Source organism: Chaetodon auriga, chromosome 11 (genome assembly GCF_051107435.1).
Source record: "Chaetodon auriga isolate fChaAug3 chromosome 11, fChaAug3.hap1, whole genome shotgun sequence".
Lineage (NCBI taxonomy): Eukaryota > Metazoa > Chordata > Actinopteri > Chaetodontiformes > Chaetodontidae > Chaetodon > Chaetodon auriga.
In genome coordinates, this window is record NC_135084.1 from 24714406 (window position 1) to 24734844 (window position 20439).

At 45.2% G+C, this 20439-nt stretch overlaps 1 protein-coding gene across 3 annotated transcripts in view; it reads left to right on the forward strand.

The window, feature by feature from the left end:
* LOC143327969 (bone morphogenetic protein receptor type-1A-like) overlaps positions 1-20439 on the forward strand; it is a 43663-nt gene that overhangs the window by 6504 nt on the left and 16720 nt on the right. For all 3 annotated transcript variants that reach the window (XM_076742700.1, XM_076742698.1, XM_076742701.1), the window contains one exon: positions 9873-9986. The gene's annotated coding sequence lies outside the window, so the exon portion shown is untranslated. The remainder of the gene's footprint in view (positions 1-9872; positions 9987-20439) is intronic.

Genomic DNA, 20439 nt, shown 5'->3' on the forward strand with positions numbered 1-20439 from the left:
TGTTTCCTTTCCCCTCACGTCTTTTCTTCCTCCTCTCCCTCCTCTGCTCCGTCGTCCTCCTCTTCTCAGTTTTCTTTCTCCTGGGAGTGTTTCCAGTCTTGGAGGTTGAGCTCGGGGATCTCTCTCTTTCCTCTGCTCTATTTCTATCTCTCTCCCTTTTCTCTGCCCCCCCCCCCCTTCCTCCATTTCTTCTTTTCTTCCCTCCTCCACCTCTCCCTCTCTCAGAGTGTGTTTCCAGTCTCGGAGGCTGAGGATCAGATTACTCAGGGAGTCTCGGAGGCTCTCTGGCGAGGTGGCAGTGGTGGAGGTGGAGGAGGGATGGAGGGAGGAGGTAGGGAAGGAGATCAGGTTTCACATCTCCAGCGCTCTCCTCTGTCTGCCTCTCCTCCCTCCTCCTCCTCTTCCCCCAGCAGCTTGGAGACAGAGTGGCTGAGCTGGGGAGGAAAACATGCAATCCACCCCTCTCCTCCTCCTCCTCCATACGTCCAGCCTCTTTGCTGCAGCACAGCAGATAAATAAAGGCAGTAAATGGGAGCTGAGAGCACAGAGGGACGATTCTTTACCTCCTTCACCTCCCCCTCCATCCCTGCAGAGATATTTTATATCCTGCACCGTGTGTTTTCATTCTCCTGGATGTGTGGCAAAGGTGAAACTGCTTCAGGGAGACTTCAGTTTCTTGAGACGGCCGAAGCAGAGGATCATACCTGGACTCAGAAATCAATAAAATGTGTCTGAAGTAAACGCAGAGAGGCCAGAGCAGCTCTGCTAGTTTACTGTAACTGTAAGACACTTGTGGCTTCAGCAGCAGTAATCTGTGTTTAATGGGTATTTATCTTGTTTGTTTTGGTGCTTTTTTGTCCCGTACACTCTTTTCCTGGAAAACACTCAGAGAGAAAGACTTTTAGTTTTCATTGAGACATTCAGGGCGTTCAGCAGGTTCAGTCAAATACAGACGAATCAGTCAGAAAGCAGTTATTGTTTCCACAGAGTTTACACACAAATGCTTTGGTGGACGGCCGTAGGGCTGCATCTATTTCCATTTTAACATAACCTGAAGATTACATGTTGATTGAGTGCAAATGCCCTCCATCATTTGCCACAGTTGATGACTTAAGAGGTCAGTCCAAAACTGAAAGATATTCAGTTTGAAGTGATATAAGACGGAGAAACATGAACCGGTTATCAGAGTTGTTGTCTCTGTGGATGATTATCTGACTTTCCTCGTTCATTCGTTCACGTTCATTTCCGTCTCTGTGTTTGTTTTAAATGCCGAAACAACCCCGTCCCTCTCTTCTCACATGCACAGCAGAGTATTGTACTAAACCGGCTTCAGTGCTTTGGACTATGAGCATCAATAGATTGGACTGGGGGTCAGCAGTAGGACAATAGACACATCTCTGACTGTGTGAGACCATTGTGGGAAATGTTGGTTATCAAGAGAAAGAAGAACTTTAAGTGTTTTTGTATGGTTTATTGGTAGGTATAATAATATGGCCATTATCTCATAAATTTTAAAAATAATATTAATAATTACACCAACATTACAGTGAAGGATATGACATTGCTCAATTCATGTTCCTTGAAATGCTCAAAATTTTAATGTGTAGGGTGTTTTAGTTGGTGTTTTGACTACCATGAAATGCCTTCGGGCATGTGTTCACTGCATGTGCACTGAATGCTACTTACCAGTTGTTGAATTAAATTATTTTAGCGCACACAACACTGATTGTTAATCTTAGTGTTATTCCACAGACCAAATCAACAAGCCTCTGTTCTTCCTCTTTAAAGGCTTGGCTCAGTTTACACTCCATGCAAAACACTTGCTGGTCAGCCTTGCCAAAACTGATAAATGCTATCAGATATTTCATTTTTTGTAGCTAAACAAACGGTTCTTTCTGTGACGCTTCCTTTTCTGCTCTGACTCCAGTTGAAGGTCGAAGCAGCCTCCACGTTCACTGTCTCCAGCGGCTCCAGTTGTCCTTTAATGGTATTGATCTCTGCTTTAAATACACCCGGCCCATCCCAGTGAATAATTCAGATCACCACAGTGGCTCGATGGTGGGAGAGAAAATATTCCCTTATTCTAATGGAGGAAGTGAGGGTGAAGTCTGTCAGGGCCGCACGCTCTGCCCAACGCAGCTTCCAGTCAAACCTGCCTTTTTCACGCACTGTGAAAATGTGATTACTGGTGGCCGTGTGTGATTCTGTGTGGTCATGTGACAGCAGTGAAGGGCAGTGGACAGGACTGCATTCCTCAAGAGTTCACAAATCTGAAGGGTTCACCAAACCACAGGAATGAATTCAGATCTTTATATAGAGATCACAGCAGAGCCTTTTTTCCCTTCACAACATTACAGAACAATGGCTCATAGTACAACCCCAGTCCAAAAATGTCTGGACACTGTAGAACGTAAATACAGACAGAAAGCAGTCATTTGCAAACAAACTGTGTACCAACCCTTTTACACAGTGCTCCTCAGTCCAAGCAGTAATTTCCTTCATCCAATCATGTGTTCACAAAGTGGTGCACCTCGCTTATGAACGACTGAGCCTTACCATGATGCCCCTTTCACACCCGATCATGATGCTATCACCTGTTAGCAATGAGCCTGTTTACCTGTGGAACGTTCCAAACAGGTAACCTTCCCCAGTCTTCTGTTGCTTCTGTCCTGACTGTAGTGAATAACTCGAGCTGTGTTTGGGTGTAGTCGTGTATAGGTGATCTTTTGGTACAAAATTTAGTACAAAATGTCCAAGAAACCTGATGACCGAGGACGAGGATCTGTAGTGTCTCCTGACGATACAGCCTGGACTGGATAGAATCACATAAATCTACAAATGTCAGTGTAGTTTAAGGGATTGGCCAACATTTATCCAACAGATCTCTAGTACTGAAACAGTGTGTTGATGAATCGATTAGTCGCTTCACAGAAAATGAAAATTATTTGAATAATTATTTGAACTTGTTCTTCCAACTCCTTCAACATTGTCGGGCTCATGATGGTTGTTTAAAAAAAGATGCTCAGAACAAATATATTCTGTTTTCTTTCACACACGCTTCTTCCTTTTCAAACCCTGGTGACCTACATTACCCACAGTGCATCTCAGCCACAGTTCCAAACTGTCTTCTACCAACACTTATCAGACTTCACACAGCTCCCTCTGGAGACACTAAAGGCTTCATACAACTCTTTCACACACTGCATGCAGTAGAACTCTCCAGTGCGAGTGTTTTCTACTTTTCCTGTTTTCTCTAACTGTTAACTGAATATTTTTGGGGTTTGGTTTGAAGGTCGAAAAAATAAAGTATTATAAGATGATGGATCTATATTTTCTGACAGTTTACAACAGAACTTAATCTGGAGATTACTCAATATTAATGAAGTATTCATTCGTAGCAGTTGTATTCTTTGTGATTTCTTGCTTTTTTTAACCACGGCTTCAAATATGATCTGCTTTGAGCTGCTTCTCATTTAGGATGATTTGTACGTCTGCCTTTAACTCATTGATTAGGGCAGATCAACCAAACTGTTTAAATTCTTTTAAATTAGAATTTTTTAGGTGAACTCATTGTATAATTCAATTACACAATTATCATTGTTAGTCAATTAAACTATATTGTGTTTAGGAGGAAAGCTTAATGAGTGATAATAGTGATCATCTAACTTGTAGAAACTTTTTTTTTCTTTTAACAAGAACACAATGAACCAAATCTCTAAAACAGACAAACATGAATTCATAAGCGTGTTTTAATCTTTAATATGAAATCATCCATCAGAGAACAGTTTGAATGAAAAGGACATTGTTTTGAAAAACAAGTCTGTGTTCCTTTACACTGAACCAGAGCTCAACATGGAGGCCGTAGTGTCTTCAGGGTCCTGGTTGTGTATATACGTCCTGGGTCTTCATTCTTGAGGGGGATTTCCTTTTCTTTCTCAGTAATCCTCCTGCCTGATAGGTGCACTGATCCCTCTGAAGTGACAGTGACCCCTGACCCCTGACTTTACCTCCCCGACCCCAGCATCCTGAACCCCTGTCAGCTTGACACTAGCCTCCCAAACTGGATTAGACTGTCTCCAGACTGTCCAGTGATGGGTGGGGAGGAGGTGTTCGGGCACAGTCAGCTGTAGAGAGGCTGGACCATGTGTATGTGGTCTGAGTCTGCTCAGGTGGCTTTGGGCAGGCGCTGTACAGATTGACTGTACGTTCAGTCACGGTCAAAAGTGATCCGCAGATGAATCTGTCGTGTTGGTGTTTTTGGTGAAATGCCTGTTAATCGTAAATCAGTTCATCGTGACGTGCTGCACACTAATCTGGTGCTTATAGGAGTTCAGCTGAGAGACTTTCAGATGGGCTGAAGGCAGGTTTACATGTGGCTTGTCGAGTATTTTCACATCAGCAGAACATCAGAGGCTGGTCATCATGTTCAAATTTTCTTTTGTCCTTTTTTATATCAAAAATAAGAAGATGTTAAACAGTAAAAACAACGGGCCACTCAGTCATCTAAATTTCAGCTGTTTGACGGGTTTATTCAGGCACGTGGATACAGACTGTTTAGTAGTGTTTTGATGAGGAGAGGAAAGTAGTCAGATACTTGATTTGGATCTGAAAAGTTACTGAATCATTGCTTCTGACTGTAGACCGTTCATATCATTGGCCATTGGTTTGAGACATCCCATCATTTAGAGCCCTGTTGTGAATATCTTGATAAAGCGACCTGCTGCTCAGTTTCAAGTCCGAACGAAAGGAAATCTAACAGCTAAACTATCACAACTGTTTGTCTAGAGAAGATGTTTGATAAAGAAAGTTTATTGTCTTACGTCTTTCTCTGGATGTGCACTTTTTAGACGCTCTGTTTCTGTCAGGTTGGATGGGTTCAGGCCAAGCGGCACACAGCAGTAGGCGGTTTTGTATTCTTGGCTGTCCTGCAGGCTGCAGAAATGAGGAAATATCAGTCCAGCACAGCAGCCTCATCGCTGAGTTTTCCCACTCCGCCCGGGCTGCTGTGAAAGCAGCACCGCTCCCTCCCTCCCTGTGTCCTCGTTTCTGGTCTTTAATTTCAATTAGCTCTGGCTGCTGGTTGACTTTGATGGCATTAGTCTCTCCTCCAGCCTCCACACTCATCCTCTGCTCTCGTCTTCCTCTGTTGGTTTTGCAAAAGCCGGCGGCTTTAACTGCTGAGATCAGAATCTGAATGCTTCGCTTCCACTTCCTGCCAACATCCAGCCCACCGTGCAACCCGACAGCCACACACACACGAAAGACTCTATAGCCTGCAGTGGCTATTTTTGGGAAAATGTAGGTGGGCAGTCCTGCTAGTAACTGACAATGAAATGATTGACAGAATACTAAATATGTTCTCATGTTTCTAATCGAACCAAAACGCTGAAGAGGAAACAAAGCGGTGTTTTTGGCCAGCAGGGTCATAGTTACACCTGTTTTTTATTGCAGGTGAGGTGTGTGAATGTCTCATGTTGGATCCCAGCTGTGTCCACATTTGAGATGATCCGTTCCAAACTGCCAGAATGGTGTTAAAATAGGTGTGGCGCTCATCTGGAGGTGATGGCACTTATCAATGCATGTTTAAGGACAGGTAACAACAGGTGATACAGTGTCCTGTCCAGGAAAGAGGTATGGTCAGGAGCAAACAAACTGACTGGAAAAACAAACCCGTTCGTGAGTGGTGCTGAAACGATTAGCCAGTAAATTTCCCGTCTGTTGACTAATTGTTTCTAATTATCGATTCATCTTCACATTATGTTTTTAAATCATCTGTTTAGTCTACAAATTTGGAAAAATGTCCATCACAAGGAGACGTCTGTGTGTCCGACCAGCAGTCGAAACCAAACCCCTTTCATTTTCAGTTTACAGTAAAAAGAGCGAGCCAAAAGAATTCTGTTAATTGATTAATGGGCCTTTGCTTTCAACACGACGCCTGCGCGTTATCGCCCCCTCTCTCTTTCCACTGCTGACAAACCTCAGCTTTGAGCTTAACAATGAGCTGCAGTGTCCAAGTGCCTTCTCCGAGCTCAGCTGTGTGTGTGCACGTGTGTGCGCATGTGTGTGTTTGTGTATCATCACAGGCTGCATACCTCCGCCTGCCCTTCTTACGTGAGGAGGACTGGTTTCACAGCTTTTCTGTCAGACGGTGGTTTCACGCCTTCACATGATGCAGGAATTCACTTTTAACCATCCGCTGCCTCAGAGCCGTTTCTGCCTGAAAACAGACGTGGAGCTCTGCCGTCTCCTGCTGCTGCATGCTGCCAAACTAATGTGTGGTTGAAATTTTGACTTTCTGACAGACAGACGTGGGGGAAAAGTGACTCTGTTACTGACTGACACCCTTGTCGGATATCAGTTATTGCTTGGACGCTGAAGCTGATCGGACTGATCTGATGCATAGATAACAGGTTAAACTCCTGAGTTTGAGATTTAGTCTGTTTTCTGATTCACCTGTAGGTCTGAACAACAAAAGGACCACAAACAACTTTATTCATTTAGGAGAAAGGATTTTCTTCTCATGATCTGTTATTACCCACATTAAGTTTTATTATGGGCACAGTTAAAGTCAGAGGAGTACGAGAGTCAGTCAACGGGAAACTTTCCATTCAGTCACTTGTGAGGCTGATGAGCGTCCGGTTTGATATGGTTACTTAATTTTAATTTCCCTGAAACATTTAACCTAATTTCCAGTTCAAAAGAGGCCATAATCATGTTGTGGTTCCTGTGCCTCTGAGCAGGACACGGTATAAATACAGCATGCAGGTGTTTCCTAAACAGGTAATAGGCTACAGAGAGAAAACACTGCTGCTCTGCTCTGATAGCTGTGTCTTTATTAGCATTAACACAGTTTAGGTATGTGCAGACATAAATTCATCAAAATTCTGTTAAAGTCGACTGACAGCTGATCCAGCTCTGATCAGCTTCCTCCGTCGTCCAGACGTGGCTTCACCTGAAGCTTCAGAGGAAAAGACGTCTCTTTCTCTAAAAACGTGTTTCCTCGTTCCTTCTCTCCCTCCGTCGTTTCCTGCGTCTCTCCAGGCGTCATCAGCATGAGGGACGAAGACAAAAGTGAAGGAAGACACGGGTGCATTTTAAGAGATTTGGATGTACCAGCGTGCCGAAGCAGACCTTCCCTCTGCTTGGTTTAGTAGCTGGCTGGTCTGTTTCAGAGTGTACACAGCCAACAGCAGCGGATGTCTTCTGTCTTTATCTGAATCAGAAACTCTCAGTGGAAATGACAGAACACAGTATAATACTAACAAAACATGTTTTCGTATCTGCAAATCAAACAGATGCTATAACGCTTGCCCTTCAGATTTCACAAATATCCACCTTTTATTTTGGTAGCAGCGGTAGAAATACTGATGGGAAATGCGCTTGTTTCACTGGTTTAGCTACAATAATACTTATGAATACGGTTCTATAAAAAGTCACACTTAACAATCTGAAGTTGATCATCAAGGTCAAAGGTCAGATTCAGCGCTGAGAGTGTGGAGGTCTGAACCCACCTCCTCTGGCCTCAGACTGCTACTACTACCCTGCTGCCGCCAAAACTAACACACTCAGCTGGAAAATGTGTTCAAGACAGTGTGGAAAACTGTGTTGATGAGTTGACCAGCAGCTTCAGACTGTGTGTGTGTGTGTGTGTGTGTGTGTGTGTGTGTGTGGGATGGAGTGTGTGTGTGCAGCTCCACCCCATGGGAGGAAAAATGACAGCGGTGGGGATTCAGCCGCTGAGTTATTATAGAACAGACGAGGAGAAAATAGATGTCCAAAGACGGGGGCTGAGAGTGGTCACGAGGTTGGCGAAAAAACAGCTGCTGCCTCTCTATCCAACACACACACACACACACACACACACACACACACACTACACCTCGTTTATGGATGGTGAGGCGTTGCCAAGAAAAAGAGACAGACGGAGGGAAAAACAGATCCTGCTCTCCCACACACGAGGATGAACTGAAGTGAAACACAGCTCTGCTTTCTGTCTATTTCAGTGTGAACGATGATGAATTCTAAGAGGAAAAAAACCAGTAGAAACCTCCTGAACGCTGCCAGAAGAGAGAGTTTATGCCCAGTTTGAAGGAAAGTTTTGGTTGAAATCTATGTTATGTAAACAGGAAAGAGCAGCACCTCTGGAGCGGATCATGATGTTGGCCTTCGTTCACTCATACGAGATTTTATATGTTCCACCTTCTGTTTCTACCAGCTCTGACAATCAGCTTGGGTTTTATTCAGTATTGATTATCGTTTTCCCAGTCAATTGATTTAGGATAAAATTTGAAGCTTGTTCTTGGTACTGTTTCAGTGCTGCTCTCCTTAGCCTGACAGCCTGGCTCTACAGCGTAGCACTCTGAGAGCGTGTAGAGCTGGAAACTCTGTTGGTTGTACCAGTGAGCGACTGAGTTGGAAAATACCAAATATTGAAGAGCTCAGAACAGGATCAGGGCCCAGAAATCGTCCTTATTACTCCTGTATGACAAAAACCACAAACGGCCGACCTGCACACGGTGCTGGTTCAGATCGAGTCTGAACACATGCCAACACACTGAGAGCCACAGACTGACTGAGGACCAGTGAGTTTTCCTCACTGGTGTTTTATCTGTGCAGCCGTGGCTCGAAAATCAGATGGTCGATCTCATAGATTCTGTCGATTTTTCCATACCTGAGTACTTCTCGTACTATCAAGTGTATACTTAAAGGAGATCATTTCATCAGCTCTCATGTGGTATTGAAAGAGTATCAAAGTATTGATACTTTTGACAACTCAGCGTGTCATGAACAACATAATAGCAGAAATATGTTCCTGTTGTAAGGCAGTATCACCCTCTTATGGAAAGTTACTGGTGCTCAAAGACATTTTACACTGTCACCCAACATTAATTCAGCCACTGGAAAAGGCGGTGGGAGGAATGAGAGGAGCTGAGAGGAGCTTTACCTCCACCCAGCAACAACATTCACTCAAACCTTTAAAATATTAAAAATCTTAAAACAATAAAGTAATGATTCCATCAGCGTGATGTAATGAAGGTGATTAGTGCTCACTCACAGCCTCAGACTGTTCAGTTGTGGCTGTGGGGCTTTTTCCACCAAGTCAATCCACTGGGTCTCCTCTTCCTCGGTTGGTGGGAGTCGATGACGACCGTGTTGTTTCTTGCAGCCAACAACACAGAAATTGGCGTATGTTGCTCGTAATGTTACCTTCACGTCTTTGAATTACTGAATCGGGGTTATAACCAGGAAAAGAAGGGAGCGGGCCCGCCGCCGTGTGTGCAGCTTTAAATTCTGACATCAGGGGTTAAAGGTCGCCTTTTATTTGGTCAGTTTGACTGTTTGGCTGCTGTGTGAACGGTTTCCTGTTCTATCTGCAGTATCTCTGCTCAGACTCTATAAACCACCGGCCGGTGTTTGACTCTCCTCTCCTCCTCTCCTCCTGGCCTCCTTGACTAAATAAAGCCTCCTTTGAGGAGGTCTGTCCTGTCAAATAAAAAGGCTTCTGTGTGTGAGGGGATGAGGAGGGAAGAGGCTGCGGCTGTCAGCCACACTGCTCCACTTATCTCCTTACAAACAGCAACAAGCCACAGACACACTGACATCAACGCTGATCTAATGATGGAGCAGATTCATGTCCAGAGGGCTGGGAGGGGACTGTAGTGGACTTCAGAGGATGCGAGGAGTCGAACAGGGTCTCACTGGGCATTTCAGAGGTCATGTGAATCCAAATCCAAACATGCGTTCAGCCTGTTGTACCAGTACTGTCGGCTCTGTTTTGCTTCTCTGATGTTGAGTTCTTGTATTTTTCACACCTGACAGCAGTGATTCAAAGCACAGTTCACTCAGTTTGTCCTCGTCTGTCTCTCTGACAGGTTCATGGTTCTGATGTTGGTCTGATCTGACTGACTTCCTCTGCTGCAAGACTACATTTCCCATGGAGCTGTGCACCGACGCACATGCTGTTCTACCATGGAGCCACCAGTCAGGTATGGGAACACACACACACGCACGCACAAACACACACACACACACACACACACACACACACACACACACCAGCCAGAGTGCTGTTCCAGCTCAGTTCCCTGCAGTCAGTGTGTAATGTCTGCAGGATGTTTATTGTGGTCACATGAAAAACATTACTGGTTGGCTCTCTGCTCCTTTTGAGTTACCCAGTGTCTCCAACACACACACACACACACACACACACACACACACACACACACAGAGAAAATGTAAACAAACATTATTTTTTGTGGACAGGCACCGGTGATTACTCCTTAAAACTTAATTAGCCAATCCCCCTCCCCCTCCTGCTCTTTGAGGAGATTAACCCTTGACCCCGGCGCTGAAGGCAGAGCTGGCCAATCAGGAGGCTTCCTGGCTTTTAATTGCAGGCTCTGATTGGGTCATTTGAGCTGTCGCCTGGTTTGATTAATAACCACAGAGCAGGAGAGCAGGAAGAGCAGTGATTATACCGAGCCCGAAGGCTGCGTCTGGATGTGTGTGTGAAGTAATGCCTCGCAAAGAGAAGAGTGTGTGTGTGTATGTGTGTGCGTGTGCGCACAGAAGGTGAAGTCATGCCTTGATGTGAGGAAAGACTGTGTGTGTTCTCTAAATATGTTCCTTTGGTGTTTTTGACCCGTGTAGTTGTTCAGGATTGTTCTGGTTTCTCACTGCAGTGAAGTTTGTGAAATGTTTTCTGATTCAGAGCAAGAAGAAGAAGATAGAACCAAATCTGACCGATGTGAAGGTTTGTCTTTGGTGTCTGTCGTTCCTGGAAAGTCTTGACATGTCTGTTTGAAATATGAGGAAACCTTAATGTGTGATTAATGTTATGTTATTGTTATTAACTTAATTTGTTATTAGGTTGTATAGATCTTGTAGAAATAGCGATTTTACATTCACGTTGGAAACATCCTTCGTTATTCATTGAAAACAAATGTTCCAGCTCCGTGTTTGAGACCTGAAACACGATCATGGGCTGATATTGTTCAGAGACCAACAGGAAGCGGTGGTCTCAAACAGTAAAAGTTTTATATTGAGGAATACTTTTAAAAATGTTGGCGTGCTGTTTCTTCATCATCATCAAACTCCTTCATGACTCAACAGCAGTTTTTATTTTCCGTCATGACTGCCATGCAAAAGCTTTTCAAAAGGTAAAGTCTGATGCAGTGAGACTTTCGGTCCGTCAGCCATGATGATCTGTTTTTTACACTCGATGACTTTCTGAAGTCCGTGACTGCAGGTTGAAGCGAGGCAGATCGCTGCCTTTGTTTCAGGACGCGGTGACTCAAGCGTCTGAGTTTCAGAGCTCGCTGACAGACCTTCAAACAGAGCCGGCCAGTCTGCAGCACAAAATCACTCCCATATGTCGCGCAGCAGCCCCGCCCCCGCCGCCCTGCACGCTTCACTCCACACTGCAGCCCGGCCCGGCTCAGATCGGCCCGGCTCAGCTTACCCTACGAGCAGCCGGCGTACCGACAGCTCTCGACCACACCGAGATTTTACGTTGACGTGTCCTGACAGAGGATCTCCAGAACATTAAAGAGTCTAAGGGTTTACAGCTGTGAAGGAAATCCTGCTGTAGAAGCTGTTCGTCAGTAATTTAACAAAATGTGTTAATTCAGACAGAAGATGTTGGAACTCCCCAAAGAAAAAAAGAAGTTTTGACGTGAAGTCCACTTTGATGATGTCTGTAATGTCCAGTTTTGGTGACACTGTCAGAAGTGTTAATTCATTTCTGTGTTGAAACACTGAGGTCACAGTTAGTGGTGTGTTGTTGAGTTACATTCAGAGGTGTTTTAATGAGCGCCTCATTCATGAGAACAGGGAGGACAAAACATGAGAAACACCTCTGAGTATAAAGCAGTCCAGTACAGCACCACCTTTAACTGGGACTTCACTCGTTAAGGTATAATTAAATTTACACATTTCCAACATGGTCAGCATAAACTCAACAATATGAACTTTGTAAAGGCAGATCGTGGACGTTCCTTCGTACAGGTGTACCTATTAAAGCTAGAACTGTAATGAAAGCACTCTCTCTCTCTCAGGTTTGCTCTAACAGCTTCTCTTCAGAGTTTTCGAAGCAGCAGGAATAAAGCTGTACTTCATTGTCTGACGTACTCGCTCATGACGCGTCAGTGGCCATGGGTGATGTAGGGTGTGTAGAAACGAGCGTGTGAACAGCAGCGGTGTGTTTTGGCGTCTGCGTTGCCTTCACTGCCTCTCAGTGAGCGCTCTCTGAGGGGTCGGCAGCGTTTGGATTCTGCTGTTTATCAGAAACTCTGCAGGCGGCTCATAAATTCCTCAGACAGTCCTCTGACTGCTTTATGAGGCGCTGCTTTCAGGCACAGTTTCACTCTTTACATTTGTTTAAAGATTGAAAATGAGCAGAAATTAAGAGGTGAACACTGTCTGTGTGAGAGGGAACTGACCTCAAATCAGTTTCTGAGTTGACGTGAGAAGCTTTTATGTCTGAGTTACTTGTTTTTCAGGCAGTGAATCATGTCATCATTAAATGGAGAATTCATCCAGTCATTTAGTCTAAAAAGCAGCCGTCAGTTATGTCAGTTTGGGGTTGGAGGCTACAGATTGATCACCTGAAGAGTGTGAAAGATGTGGGCCCATAAACACACCTGTCTTCCTGCGGTCTCACGTTAGAGACGCCATTTTTTTCCTGCCCCACCTCGTCCAACTCCTCGACTGTTTCAGTGGACATTTTGAGCCTGTCAGCATGAGACATTTGGAGGTAGAAACCCAGGAAATGGACTGACTTCAGAGCCTGAGCGTCCACTGTTCGTCTTTGCTTCATGTTTTTCTCTCAGCTCGTCCGTCTTTGACTTTATTTCTGCTTTTAGCCTTTTTTTGGTTCTGCATTACTTTCTATTTCTGATTATGCCTCTATGTTTACTCTTCTCTGTGTTTTCAGTTTCTTTTTTCTTTTTTATGTCTTGGCTTTGATGCACACACACACACACACACACACACACACACACACACACACACACACACACACACAGGACCACCTATATCGTTGTGTCGTCCAGGCTCGGCTCTGTGGCCTGACTGTAGTTTCCAAGGCGACACGGTGGATGAAACCATCCGGCCTCCCTGCACGGAGTCCAGTCTCTGGCCAGACCACCCACCCACCACACGCACACACACACACACACACACACACACACACACACACACACAGCCAATATTCTGTCTGCTATAATTACAGTTATATTTTAGTTTCATGTTTTTATGTCTCTGGGGAAAGTTGTCTGAGCTCCAGTCTCTCCAGTTTCCACTCTTTCATACTGGGATCAGACCAGTGCAGCCTGCTGGCGGCTCTTCAGCTCCACTGCAGCAGCTGAGGCAGCAAATCCACCAAAACACCAGAAAGGCGCTCAGCACAGCCTGATCGACTCTGGTGGCTGCGACGGCGGCACTGACGAAATGACAGCTGTTTAAAAATGATTGACAGCACATGAAGGCGGGACCTGTACCAGCTGAGCGTGTGGAGGGCGGGGCTTACAGTACACTTCCTGTCTGTCAGATTATGGCTGTTCAGAGCAGTGACTTCCTGGACTTTGTATTATTATTTATTATTGCTATTATTCAGTTAGTTGATTGACAGAAAATTAATCTGCTTTGATTATTGATGAATTGTTCCAGTTATTATTATTTTTGTGCTTTTCTGTGTTTTTATATGTTGGTAACTGAATTTTTTTTGGACGGTGGACTGTTGTGTAAAATCTAAAAATAGTATATAGGTTGATTGTTTTTGTCCTCAAGCTGTGGGACATTATGACAGACAGACAGTTTTGACATTTTGTAGACAAAATAATGAATCAACAGATGAATCACTGAAGAAAATAAGCTGAAGCCCATTTTCATATCATATCAGAATTTAATATCTTTAATCTTTGATATCATTTTTGACATTTGGCTCCTCAAAAACATCTATATGAAGATGGGAACTACACGGGCCATACGGATAAACAGTCTGTGACATTCAACAGGGAGACGTTCTGTAGGATTGTGATATTAGGATCTGTGAAAACACAGACGACTCCAGCAGAGGACACTGAGGAGAACATGAAAAAGTAAATATGTCTCTCACTTCATGGGACTTTTCCTGGTCTGTAGCTTTTGAGCAGCTCCAGCTGAGGAAGGATGAAGGTCAGGATGGACTCCTGGAGCGACGTGCCGTTTCTGAACCTGCACCCTGTAGCTTGTTGTGCTTTAGGCGATACCAGCACCAGCAGCCGCTAACTGGTTTAAATGGGAGGGTTGTCTTGGGAACTTTCCAGCCCTCCAGTATCCACTCCAGTCATCAGTGTGATTTATGATCATAATGTTGTTTTTATGGTCTGAGTGTGTTTTTTTTATGACTCGGCTGTAGGACAAAGGAAGCACTGTGCCAGTGATGGATGGACCAGTTTCTATGGCGATTAGAGTGATTAAAATCACCTTCAGAGAACCACAGTGAACCGCTTTAGGACTTCATGCCTTAGTGAGTGGGCTCAGCGTCTGTCCCCCTGCGTGGAGCGTCCACAGCATGGCCGAGCAGCTCTGGAGCTGGACGTTGAGCATCAGCACCGATGCTTCCATTTCAATCATTTTGATCAATAATTGGTCGATATTGACATAAACTGCTGCTGTGCACTGTTTATATGGACCATTGCCCCTGTGAATGCTGGGTAATTTGTGTTACTGTAACATGGTCAGTGAAGAGGAGCAGCTGATAGAAGTTTGTAGCTGCAGCTGCTCAGCAGATCTTCTGTTAGCCTCTAATGAAATTAGCCGTCAGTGCTGCCCGCTGTCTGTCTCACACACACACATTAAGAGGATGAGGGTGTGTCTGCAGCCAGAAGCACTGCCAGGGTTTGGGGTTCAATCCTGACAAAAAGCCAAAACCAGTGCGGCACTGCCTGCCATCCCTTCTTTATAAGAGTCATTACTCAAGCTGCTGAATGCAGTGCAGCGTACTCCTTCTAGTAACGGCTGCATGTCTCACGTCCTTAAATCCACTCAAACACAAAATCGGCCCTTCTAACGTCACGTCTTTCCCCATAATCCTCAGACTCTCTATAATCCAGATGATCATTGTCTGTATGGCCGTTCATCCTTGTAAACACACAAATTCAATTTAAAGTAAACTGACGCCGTAAGTTGATGTGGAGGAAGTCTGTCGCTCAATGATCCCAAGTCTGTTTAAACGGCAGCTCTTGGCCTGGACTCAAGGACATTATATGAAAACACTGTGAACATATTTTCAATATGCACAGCTATGGCTTCAGATAAAGATTATATGTTATATTTATACATTATTTTCCCAATTATTAATTAAGTTAATACCGTCTGTTAAATGTCCATCACAGGTTACAAGAGTCAGCATGTGCTGTTCTCATGTGATTAATGACTTCAGTAATAAATCAGTTTCTCTCATTTATAACAGATTAATTTTCTGTCCGTTGACTTTTAGTTGCCTAATCCTTCAGGATTTGGAGGCTGTAAACTGTAAATTCTATGATTTTAATTGGCAAACATTTTCCTTGAAAAATAAACACTAATGAAGTTATGAAGCCCTTTACAAGAACCACAGATCATTAGTGTTATACACGCCTTTCTTTTCTTCTCTGTGAGAGAAAATATATGACGTCAGTCGTTACCTACAATCTGATAGATGCATCAAGACACTATCGGGTTGTGGGTTCAATTCCCACAAAGGCCAACAACTTTCCTTCTTTTCTGTTGCTACAGATGTTTTGGAAACCGTCCTCTGAATGTCATTAAACTCCACAGCAGCAGAAGAAAAACAGCGTTCTAGATGAATTTATGGGATTGTAGACAGGTTGTTGATGAAGAAGAGGAAGCAGAAGATGCAGGGAGGAAGAGGCCCGCAGCGCCGCTCACCGTGGCTCGGGGTATTCTGGGTATTCTTATGCTAATCCATCGCCGGGGATGAGGCGCAGAGCAGCCGAGCAAACAATGGCAGTGGAGCCAGAAAGTCTGGCCTGCAGTCTCCCAGGCCCTGAAAGGCATGTCGGGCAGGGCGCCGACACCAACGGGAGGCTGCTGCAGCACCCAGAGGCCCGCCTGCAAGGAGGGGCCCCTGGAGGGGATGGGGAACAGGGCCAAGATGGAGGGAGAGAGGACAGGAGAAAGGAGGAGAGGAGGAGGAGGGAGAGAAATTAGGAAGATGAAAAACTGGAGGGGGGAAGAGTGAAGGAAATGAGAGGGAAAGCAACAGATGGAGACGAGAAAGGGGGAGGAAAGGGGAGGCAAGCCGACAAAGAGAGGTGAGATAGGGAGGGATACAGAAAAGGAGGGGGAGGAGATAAGAGGCAGAAATGAAGAGGAGAAGAAGCCAGAAGCAGAGGAAGATGAAGAGATGGAAAGAGAAAAAAAGAGAAAAAATTAAATTTTTTGACTGAATCACACAGTTTGCTGCATCCAGCATGGACGTGGAGTCGAGAGCTCAGAGTGATGGAGAGTCTGACAGTCGAGCAAACCTCTGCTCATCAAGTCTGACTGATAATCCAAGTCATTTTCTGAGCAGAAAGGACCAAATATCTGTTTGGATGTGATGTGATTTGAAGATGTGACGTGGAGCTGAGGGAAGCCGTGATCAACCAATTAATCAATAAATTAAAATCTTAATTGAGAGTCATCATAGCCTAAAAAAAGCTGAGATTAAACGATAAAGCATAGAAACAGTGTGGGCCTGTGCTCCGTCCCAGCGGTGCTGTTAATATTCTCCTCCAGCTCCAGCACCGATCCCAATCTCCCTCATTACTGCATTTATTTGTGGAGCTCAGGAGCTGTCGGACGCCGCCGCTCCTCCAATCAGGACTCTGTGTCGTTTATTTAGTCTGCCGCCATTCAACAGGAAGTGGAGACGCATTAAGGCTTGATTATTGATGTCTGGCCCCTCACGCTGCAGACCTTTGGGGGGGGATTGTTAGGGATGGATTATTAATGACTGTACCCCTCCACCCCCTCCCTCCTCAGCTCTGGTGTCATTTTACAGCTTTTTAACAGTTCTGTGAGCAAAGTGAGTAAATCAGAGGTGGACGCGAGGACCTGGAACTGCTTCAGAGCTCTTTCCAGAACAAACCGTCCAACATTTTCATATCGTAAAACCTTTTTCCCACAAACACACAAACTTCTCAGATCTCAGTCTCGTCTTGAATCATGTTTGGACCTTTAGGCCTCCGTCTGGAGGAATACTTGGCCATCAGTCACACTCTCACACTCAGATTTAGCTGAGCTCAGACAGGTGGTGGAAAGTTTCCTTCACAGTGATGGAAGACGTTTTTCTACGAGTGACCTCGAGTGACCTCGGAGGGAATCGGGGCTTCTTACTCAACCTCCAAACTCTTTGGTTCATTTGACAAACAGGAGGTGAACGCTGGGGGTGCTGGAATTTGGCACCGAGTACTTCGATTCAGAGGGAGCAACTGGGATGTGTGTTTTTGTTCAGTGTACAAGTGTCCTTCAGCCAAAAAATAATAAGAATGATTATTTTGTCCAGCAGGCATTCAAAAACCCAAATACGTAAATTTAAAGCTGAATGCTACAAATGAGAAAAGCAGCCAGGACTCACATTTGCTTGACAACTGACTGAGCCGATTAATCTGAGTAATTGGTCAGTAACTAAAGTTTTGTAGTCTCAACCAAACAGCATTGAAAAGTGTTGACTGATGGCCCGTATGGGAATTGAACCTCTAACCCGCGTGGTGTTGGTGCCTTGCTCTCCATTAAACTGACTGCATCAAATCTGTGAGCGGCAGTCAGAGAGGAGACGACTTCTTGTTGTAATAAAAGTAATCACAGTACAACTCAGTGCACTTCCTTCATGAAAGTCGCCATGCGGGCCGCTGCAGCAGCCACCGGTCGTGGCCGCGTAATATCATTTTACATAATAGTTTTTATGGCCGGCTAATTCTCCAGCCAAATGAAAAGTTATTATACCCAGAAGCATAGAGCTTCCATAAAAGCCTTTAAAGAGCTCTCTTTCTTCTACAAGTCTTCACCCACTGCTTGGGTTTCTATCCCACCAAATTTCCCAGCATCCCCAGAGCGGTGTGACCTCAAATTCCTTCCCCTGGGGGGGCCGGCTATGGCTCAGTGGTTCCCTATAAGGGTGGTTTATTCTGTACAGGTGGGACGGCTAACAATACCGTCTTTCATTCCCGTCACGCTGAATGTTCTTCATCCAAGACTCTGATGTCACGTCCAGCTAGCCGGAGCAGCTACGCTACATTACCCGCCGTTAGCTGAGGAGACGACCAGAGGAGGGGCGGGAGAGGACACAACAGACCTGTGTGCACATGAGCTGTCTCTGAAGTGAAGGACGCAGGTTTGAATCCCACAGAAGCCAGAGCGCATCAGACCGAACAGTACAGTCAGTAAAGTACCTTAGAATAGTTTATAAGAATAGTATCTGAGTAAATCTACTTTCCACAGCTGCTGTTCTGTGACGAAGCCGACGAAATACCCCTCAGCAGAATCTGCAGGGTCATTTTAGCAGGAGGTGTTACCCTGTGCTCCTAATGAGGCCTGATTATGTGGAGGTCTGCATGTTTATCACAGCCTAACCTGTCACGAACACACCAGCACTGGAAATGTGGTCGATACGTGAAGGACAGGAATGAGGAGACGAGCGTTAAAATGACGTCTCGATCGTTCTCTGTTGGCTTCTGCTGGAGGAAGAAGGAGGTTGTTGTTTGACTCAGAAGCAGACTGAAGGATCAGAGACAAGTTCGAACATGACTCTGCCGAGGAGGAGGAGGAGGAGGAGGAGGAGGAGGAGGAGTGAAAGTTACCTGACACCCAGAGGCTTTGGAGAATCTGGCTCTGGTTAAGATTCTTTTTTTTTTAACCCTTTCTGATGGGCTCACCTGGATTTTACTTCTTGACTGGATGTTTTGTTTCTCAGTCTCAGTTCACCTCTCTGTTGTGATCACGCCGAGGCTCCATGTCAGTCACCAGGTGTGTGCGTGTGCGTGTGCGTGTGTGTGTGCGTGTGCGTGCTCAGTCATCTTGCCTTGTGTTTTCAAAGGGAAGTGGATGTGTTGTGTGATTTAGGAAGGGTGTGTGTGGGGGGGCAGCTTCCTGTCTTGGGGGCTCACAGCAGACGGTCGGTCCTCGGTTAACCTGCCTCGTCTTGCCCTCCCTCTGTCTGAATGTGTCTTTGTGTGTGTTATCTCTCCTGCTGCTGCTGCTGTTGTTGTCAGTCTCTAAATGGAGCAAAGAACCACAAACAAACTTCAGGTTTTGTTGTGCCAGCGAGGTGAAGATATTTCCACTCTCTGTTATCGACACAGTGACGCCTGCACACAGACTCGAACACACTCGGTCACTCCCTCTCACAGACAGTATCACAACACACACACTCAAGCCCTGCACACACACCCTAATCCTCGGCTTCATCCCCTCCATCTCTCATGTACATTCCTTATCTGTGGCCGTGGGCTTGAAAATGTGCACCTGTGATTCGAGGACCGTCTGACCCCCCTCTGCCTAAAATGGAACAGTCCATTTGAACAAACAGGCAGACAGCAGCTGTACATGTATGTGATTAGATTCATGAACATTAAAAGCTCAGTGCTGCTCTGTGGAAAGCTATAACCTACACATGGGCGTCATGGGACGTGATTGCAGTTGCCTTCCTGTTCATGGGTCCAAGTCGAAATTTTGGACACGTCCAGCTGCAGAGCATCATCTTCTTCAATGTTGTGACCAGACAGAAGTCTTATATTGTGTTTTTATCTGTTGTTTTAATGCTGGGCTGTTTTCAGTGTGAACGGCTGCAGACGCACAGGTCAAACATGTTGGTCTGCAGCCTCTCAGGAGAGACTTGCGTCGTCTCTGGCCTCTGGTGAGGCTCGGTGGGTGAGGCGAACACATCATTAATATCCTGTGCCCTTACTGGACAGTTGTTTTGTGACGTCCCACACGAGGCAGCTGTTCATTTCCTGCTTCACGGTTTGTCTCCTGAATACAGAGCAGCTTTGTTTGTTGTCTTTGTGCTTTGTGCTGCACCTTGTCTTTGATACCAGTTCTATGAAATCCATTTTAACAGAGCGAACATATATTACACATTACAGTACAATCACTCATTTGAGAGGAAGAAGCTGGTCAGAGACAGCTGGAGAAACTGTTCTCTCTCTGCACTCTTTACTCAACCTGGATAGCTGGACTGAAGGAGCTGGTGGAATATCTGCACAGTATGAGACTGTATAAAAATATAACTGTCAAAAGGAAATTACTAACAGACAGTCGAGGGGAGAAAAGGCCATTGTAGCGTCTAGTCTGCCTAATGCAGTGTGACGTTTGTGGTATTGGTGGGAAACAAAGAAAAAGTGAGCCCCGTCTCTGGGGTGACGTCATGTTTGTCCTGCATGCCTCTACGACGTGTAACCTTAGACAGCCAAT